Raw genomic sequence first — 7,881 nt, 5'->3', positions numbered from 1 at the left:
CCATTGTATATATGTACCACAGCTTCTTTATACAACCATCTATTGTAGGACACTTCGGTTGTTTTCATGTCCTGGCCACTGTGAATAATGCTGCTGTGAATATTGGTGTGCAAATATTTCTTTGGATATGGGTTTTCAAGTCTTTGGGGTAAATATCCAAAGGTCTAAGTTGCCTTAAACCATTTAAAGAACAACTGGGCTGCATGGGAAATTTTGGCTGGTAAGCCTACCTGGCTGCTAAAGAAGGTCTTGCTAGGAAACAAAAAGCTAGTGGGGACCTCACATTCCAGTGTTTGGTCTCCTTTTTATCACAGTCCAAAAAATAATTTTGGCAGAACATGATGATTGAGTCTTATACTACTATAATCCCAAGAAATTGTATATGATGAACAATAAATTACAATTTATTAAATTATAATGAAAAAATAGGGCATAGGAGTAATGATGGAGGCACATGTTTTAATTAAAAGAGCTCTTGGGTCATTCAGAGTATTTCAACAGATGGCAACCTAATTTATTAAATATGGGTCTTATTGGTTAATTTCTTAGTAGGTACATTATTTGCAAGTGTGAGGGATACAGTTTCCTATAATGTTCCATATACACTACAAAGTGAATATGCTTTATTTCATAGTCTCTTGCCACAGTGTATATCCCACTCAGAGTCCCCCACCCCCCAGCCTGGTGTGATCCTCCACTCCAGTGAAGAGTAAGGAAGACCGTAACATACTGTTAAAATAGGGCAGGCTATGCTGCGTAATAAATAAACCCTGAACTCTCAGTGGCTTAACATTTTAAAGGTTTGGTTTTTGTTCATGCTGATATTCCTTGTCAGAGGGTACACCAGGGCAGCTGTTCTCTAAGCAGCAAATTGGGGTTCCTTCTGTCATGTGCCCCCATCTTGAAACCTTCCCTTCCAGTGATGCAGATAGAGAGAGCCAGCCTGAAAGACTCTAAGAGGACTTTTATGCTACGGGGTGCTGAGAAACATAGTCTTCCTGTGAGATTAAAAAAAAAGAAAGAAAGAAAGAAAGAAATGAAATGGTTTGTTGAACACATAGAAATCAGCTGTGCCACGATCATTATTATTTCTAACAAAAAGACTTTCTCTAAATATCAATTCCATCTTTTCATTTTAATCCCAGCTTCTTGGATTCTATAAAATTTCTAATAAAGGAGAAATTAATAAAACTTTTGCACCCTTGTGACATTATCGGATATATTAACCTACATAAGCATTTTAATCTTTATAAGATTTCACCTAACCTGGAAGAATATTCTAATTATAAACCACTCTCCATAGATGGAGGGACACTGACCCTTACCCCCCACTCCACCATTCCCATCTCAGACCATGTTACCAATTAGAACCTATGACCTCTTGTACAGTTTTGCTTCCCCACAGTTGCAAAGCCTTAACCCTCCCATATACAACAAAGAATATTAAACTAGAGTAATGGTCTCAAATTCCTGACAGATACTGACGTTTGGGATTCAGAAATGAGAAATCAGAATTCCTAAGAAACCATAAATTCTTTTTAAAATACCATCAACATTCTTTGTGGACTGTTATGGATATCTGAAACAAATTTGTTTAATAATTAATAAATATTAAGTTTAGTAATATTACAAAGAACTATAGCCTATTGCAAATATTCAAGCACTGAAGAACCATGAGTGAACATTTGTAGGTGGTATTTGAATAATGTAACATTCAGATATACCAGCAAGGTTAACAGCCCTACCAGAATCACATGTGGAAATTGCCAACTTGAGCATTTATTTTGCTTCCCAAATGTGTTATTTCTTGTACTGCCACTCATAAGATTTGTACAAGGTATATACCATACATATAAACATATTTATATTTATTTTATTTGCAAGGATGACTCACTGTTAGCAGCAGATGGGCATGAAGACACACACCTATAAAACAGAACCATTACAAGCGACACCAACTGACTGGATGGTGACCACTTCTAAGGGCTGATGCTAACCTTCAGCTCCGTGTGTCAGCAAAACCTGGAAAGGAATTCCAGCACAGACACTTAAGTCAGGGCAAATGCAATAACTCCTGCACTAGGACCAGCAATAGTAACCTGTTTGCTAGCTCACTCTTATTGATTACCAGGCTCCTGCCTGCTGGGGCTGACCTTTGATGAGCTCTTTGCTTTTTACCCTTTTCCCAATATTAATGAGTTTTGAATTACTTTCTGAGAATTCCTGAACTCTGAATACTGCTTCCCTGTGAGGATCTCTAGCTGTTTCTCTAACAAACATTTCCCTGCCTTACATACAAACTAGCCCCTGCTCCCAGACCTGAGGACTTCCAGCTCCCATTCCCATCAATGACCTGGTAACACACTGATGTTGATAACCTCATCCTACCTACATGGGCCTTGATGGGAAATACATATATAAAAGTTATCTTAAATCAATATATTGAGATCAAATACTTCACATAATCTTGATCTCATGATATCTCTGAGAGGCTTAGAAGATGGCACACATTATTTTCTCCAACTTAAGAAAAACGGATGCATATCAGCATTGAATAGGGCTGAACTGGGACCAGTGTTTCCTTTTTATTCTTTCCATAGATATGTGAATGCCTACTGGGTGCCAGGCAACTAATGCAGCTTTTGTGTCATTGATCCACATTCCCTAGGAGGGAACACACTATATTAGCAGAGAAGAATAGTCTTCTAGCATTATGGTATTACATACGAACATTCATCACAAGAGGTCACAGGGGAAGAGTCTGTGTTGGTTGAATGTTCTTTAGAAAGCATTAATCATGTCTTAACACTTTCATTAATTATTTATTAATAATGGATGCTAAGAGCTAATTCATCCACCTTCACAGCCCAGAGAGGAATGCATGGGCCATGAGTCAGAGACACTGACCTGAAGTGCTTTCCAGTTTATAAAGCGCTTTCACTTATATGTCCCCTAATATAATCTTCACAATTTTCTAAAGTAATAGGGCCAGGATTATCTTCATTACTTAGATGAAACCAAGACGGGAACATAAAATGAGATCCAAGGACAAAGCTACTCTTTCAGTCTTAATAAACTGGACTAATAAACTGAACACAGCTGGGGTTCAGGAATGTAGCAAGAAAGTGGTTGTAATGAAATATTCCCAAATTTAATTGCACCCAACTAAAACAGTTCAGTAGAGCTTGCAGTTTCACTGAGAAAACACCCCAGTTTTGACAATGCATAAAGGCTTAGACTGGCTGCGTTTGTAGCTTCAAGCTAGCAGCACCTCTTACTGTGTTCCTGCTGTATTTGTTGCTACCGGGAAGCCTCGAAACGGCCCAGGTTCAGCTGCGTGAAGTCGCCTAGTGACCACTGTTGCCGTCTCATCTGCCACCACAGAATAGCCATATAGAATGGGCATGTAGTCCACTCAGCTCCTGTGGTTAGCAAACCAAAAAGCAGCTGGGGTGATATTTAATTTGCCATTGGGAGGTGGTACAGTATAGTGGTTAATGGGACAATGAACACAATTTGAGTTCAAAATTTGGCTTTGTTATTGACCAGTAGTGCAACTTCAACAATTTAGTTACCTCCTCTGTGATTCCAGCTCCTCATCTGTGAATGGATAAATAATAGAACCAGCCCTCGAAAGTTGTGAAGATGGAGGGTGGCAGAATATGCCATGCCAAAATAGGCCGCTTTGGCATAAGGATTATTTTGAGCTAAAGGCAGGTGCAAGAAGAGTACTCCGACTCTCCCCCTTTTCTTCCTAAAAGCAAGAGGTAAAATCCCCATGTGGACAATGTCCTCCCTATACCAAAATGAAAGCAACCGTCTTATCATCTAAAGCAGGAAGATGAAGGCAAGAGAATCCTGTACAAACAGATCTCGTTGAAATAATTCTTATCTTCCTTTAGCTTCCCCATATATTTTAGTTACTTTTCCATAATGACCTCTTTTTGTTCAATCTAGTATAAATCCATTTAGGTTTTGCCACTTCTTTGGGTCTTCATTTTTTTCTGAGGGCTCCCATGTCACATAAAACGTTTATAAAATAAGTATGTATGCTTTTCTCCTGTTAGTCTGTCTTATATCATTTTAATTCTCAGGCCCAGATGAAAACACTACGAGGGTAAAGGTAAAATTTTGCCTTCCCTATGAGGATTAAATAAGATAACAATTTATCTGAAACACATCGATATGGAAGAAATGTTTACTATTATCTACTAAATATGTATAAATATATATATATATGAATGTAAATGCAAAAAATGATCTGGGAGGAAGCACACAAAATAGGTAATAGTGATTATTCTAAGGAAGTGAGATTTTGGGGGGAAGGGATTGGAAATGATAGGTAACTTTCCCATTTACTCTCTATATTTCTGAATTAGTTTTTTTTCCAATGAGAATTTATTTATTAATGAATTACTTGTGGAACTTTAACAGTAATTAATAGATGTGAATGGTCATTGCAGCACTCTTAGAAAACATCTCATTATACGCTAAAAATACCTATCATTTCATTAATTAATACAGATTTTGTAATTTCTAAAATAACCTGAAATATCTAGGAAGAAAATACAAATCTGATCTTAAAACTCATATCGATTTTACTATAGGAAATTGTTGCTCTAGGAAATAATTAAAGCAGTGTTGCAAAAACCTACATTAACGTGCTCCAATTGCATATCTTAGAAATTCATGTGGTGTAATTATAACAGAAGTTAAGTAGATGACAATGCCATCCAATTTCATTACCACGTCCCTGTGTAGAGTTGTCATTGCCTTTAGTCTGCTACAGTCATACCACGTGTATTTGTCCCTCCCGGTCATAAACTTACAATCATGTGGCCAAAAAAAGTTCCAGATGTGTTATTATTTCATCAGGGCCACAGCCATGAGTTGTTATGTAGGACGCATGCCTATAGATAATAAAAGAAATTTCAAACTAAAATAAACTTTTTAATTCAGAGCCAATGCTCGGCCCACTAAGAAGAAATTGTCTGATTTTTGTGAGTAGTGTTTGGAAATATTAGCAAGAATAATTTAACTGAACAATTTTATTCTTCATTTCAAGGGCATAAACTTTGGGAATAGGAGCTTGGGTAGAGATGCTTCTGGAGTTTTTATTCCCACAGATAGAACCTAACTGTACCAACAGAGGTCTCTGCTGACCCTCCTCTCTGTTTTCAGGTGTGTTGAGAAACCACAGGGACCTGTAAAGGCAGAGGGTTGAGGTTCCCCAGCTGGCTAAAACTGAGTCGAAGGTAACTCGGAGACCTCTTCGGTATGGTAAACCATTTACTATCTATCCCAAAGGAAAGAAATCCTTTTCCAGGGAAAGGTGGGAGGTGAGGGGAAGGAGGGGTGAGAAAGTGGTTAAGAAGAGGGAAGGAAGAGTGCTAAGCAGAAAGGGGCTAACCCCAGGGAGTGGTCTTTCCAGAACCAGCCCAGGTAGAAGCTCCTGCTAATGCAGGATAAAAACACCAGCTGGCGCATGAGACCTCATTGAAATTAGGTCCTTAGCAGAAAGAGGCTTGTGTTAAAGCTCACCAGCTAGCCAGGTCAAGTAAGCGAGAGTTGACTATAAACCTTTGGAAACTGCGTGGCATCTAGATAAGAGGGAATTAGGAGGGACTTATAATAGGGTTTAGATTTCTGTTCGATGATTTTGAGAAGGGTTTGGCAGTGAGGATTGCTCTGAATTAAGTGCTGCGAGGAAGTGGGAGGAGTTTGGAGCCTGAGTTTATTTTTATCTAGGAGATGGCAGGCAGGAATGAGACCCAGCTAAAACTCATTGATAAAGAAGCAGCAATTGCTCATATTAGCCAAGAGAGGGAGACGTTGGGTTATTTCTGGGTTCAGGCAGTGTTCTTGTTTTTGTCTGTGCTAAAGGCATGATTGCTGAGTGGTCTTTGTCTCCCTCCATGGGGTCACAGAGTGACCTCAGTAGGCATTGCCCCTGTGTGAAATGGTTTGTGTTTCGTAGGTGTTAAACCAGTTCCCAGCTGTGGGTGCCAGGCCAGTTCCCAGCTGACAGTTGTCAAGACTCCTTTTTTTCTTTTTCACCTGCTTCCCATCCACAGACAGGAAGCAGCAACTGCCAGAAGGAGTTACTCCAGGAAGCCATCCCTCAGAAAAGCCCTGGCATAATGGCTAGATGCCCAAGCCGTGGCCTTGAACCAATCCAGCTTTGCATCCCAGATCTGCCACTTCCTGGCTATATGACCTTGAGCAAATTATTTTACTTTTTTGTGCTTGTTTCTTCATTCCTAAAACAGAGCTTAAAAATAGTACCTGCTTCTTATGGAGACTGGGAAAACTAAATGAGATAACATATACAAAGCCCTTAAAACAGTGCCCAATGCACGGTAAGCATTTATCTTAGAACATCTACTCTGTTTATCATGTGTCAGAGGTCACCTTCTCTTGGCAAACCACAGTACACTCCAGAAACCCATCCAGATGGCTGAAGAATCAGACAATATTTGATTTCTATAAAGTTTGTATTGCTAGAAGGAGCTCAGAAAAGGAGCTGATGGGTTGTATTCCATGTCTGCTTTGTCAAATTAAAACAAAACAAAACAAAACAAAACACATTCCAAACTTAGGAAGAAGAGATATGTAGTCAAGAGGATTATTGCAAGGGGGGAGGAGGAACTATTGCAATAGAATGCTGTGACCAAGAGGTCTGCAGACATCTCAAGAGTTAGGCAAAAAGAGTTTTTCTGTTGTAGGTAAGAGTAAACAAGGCTAAGAAGAATTAGATGTGGGGAAATGGGATGAAACCAGGGCATAATCAAATAGTGGATCAGAGAATGAATGAATGTCTGACCCTGTCCAGGCTGTTCTCAGAAGGGGCTGTACGCTGGCTCAGGCTGAGAGCCAGTGGGTCAAAGTTCAGGGGCCGGGAGGAAGGAGAGAAACTTAAAGTTTGGTTTGTTGCAATTGATTAGTAAGGCAAGAGGTTCAGCTAACCATTTATGAAGCAAAGAAAGGGTCTGTACCCAGCCTTGTCACAGGTAAACAAGGGTGAACCTTATCTAGGTGTTATGGGAAAGGGTAGGTCTTTGCAGTAAGCCCTTTTCCAGAACACCGAGGGTTGGGAGATTTCTTAAACCCTGTCATTGTTTTCCAGGATCACTGCACTCAGGTAAAATTCAACATTGTCAAGTTGCAAATTACATATTTCTTGTTTCTCGAAGTGTTGTATTTCAGATAAAGGATAAAACGTGGGCTTTAATATGACCTGAGAGGTTCTGGATTCTTCTACAGAGGTGCAGGTCTGTAAGGGAGAGTGGCTGGAGGGTTGTTTATTTGTACTGCCCTTGGCAAACCAGAATATTGGGAACAAACTCGCTTGTTTTTTGGAAATATACTTGCTTATTGCTTAGATCTTGCATTTATTCTGACCTACAAGTAGATGAAGTAGAAATAAAACTTAAAATGAAGCAACATCAGCAAAGATGCTGAAACCGCGCTTTAACCCATATTGACAGCCCAGCTCTCTTTCTTGGGTGCAAGTGTCTGCGTTTTAGCTCAGCACTGAAATGCTGCTCACTGGCCTCCTTCCCCGGCCGAGTTCCTTCTGCCTCCCTGGGATGGCTGAATGGTTTTCTGTGTCGCTTACTTGCTTCTCTTGTAAGAATTCAAACGTTTTGCTTGCATGTCAGGGCTTTCTAAACCTGTTTGCACCTACAGCACCTCTCCTCTCCTTCTTTCCTCTCTTTTTCATAGTCTTTATCCTGCAATGACTTCGAGGGCTGCTAATTCATTCCGCGACAGAGCTGGGCAATCTGGCAATTCCTGGAAGCCAGCCTGGATCTGGAGTAGCCCTTGAGAGATGACCGCGGGTCCTGAAGCCTGCTCCCACCCCTCGATGGACATCTTTAT

This window comes from Pteropus alecto, unplaced genomic scaffold (assembly GCF_000325575.1).
Source record: "Pteropus alecto unplaced genomic scaffold, ASM32557v1 scaffold103, whole genome shotgun sequence".
Classification (NCBI taxonomy): Eukaryota; Metazoa; Chordata; class Mammalia; order Chiroptera; family Pteropodidae; genus Pteropus; species Pteropus alecto.
Note: the sequence above shows the minus strand (reverse complement) of the source record.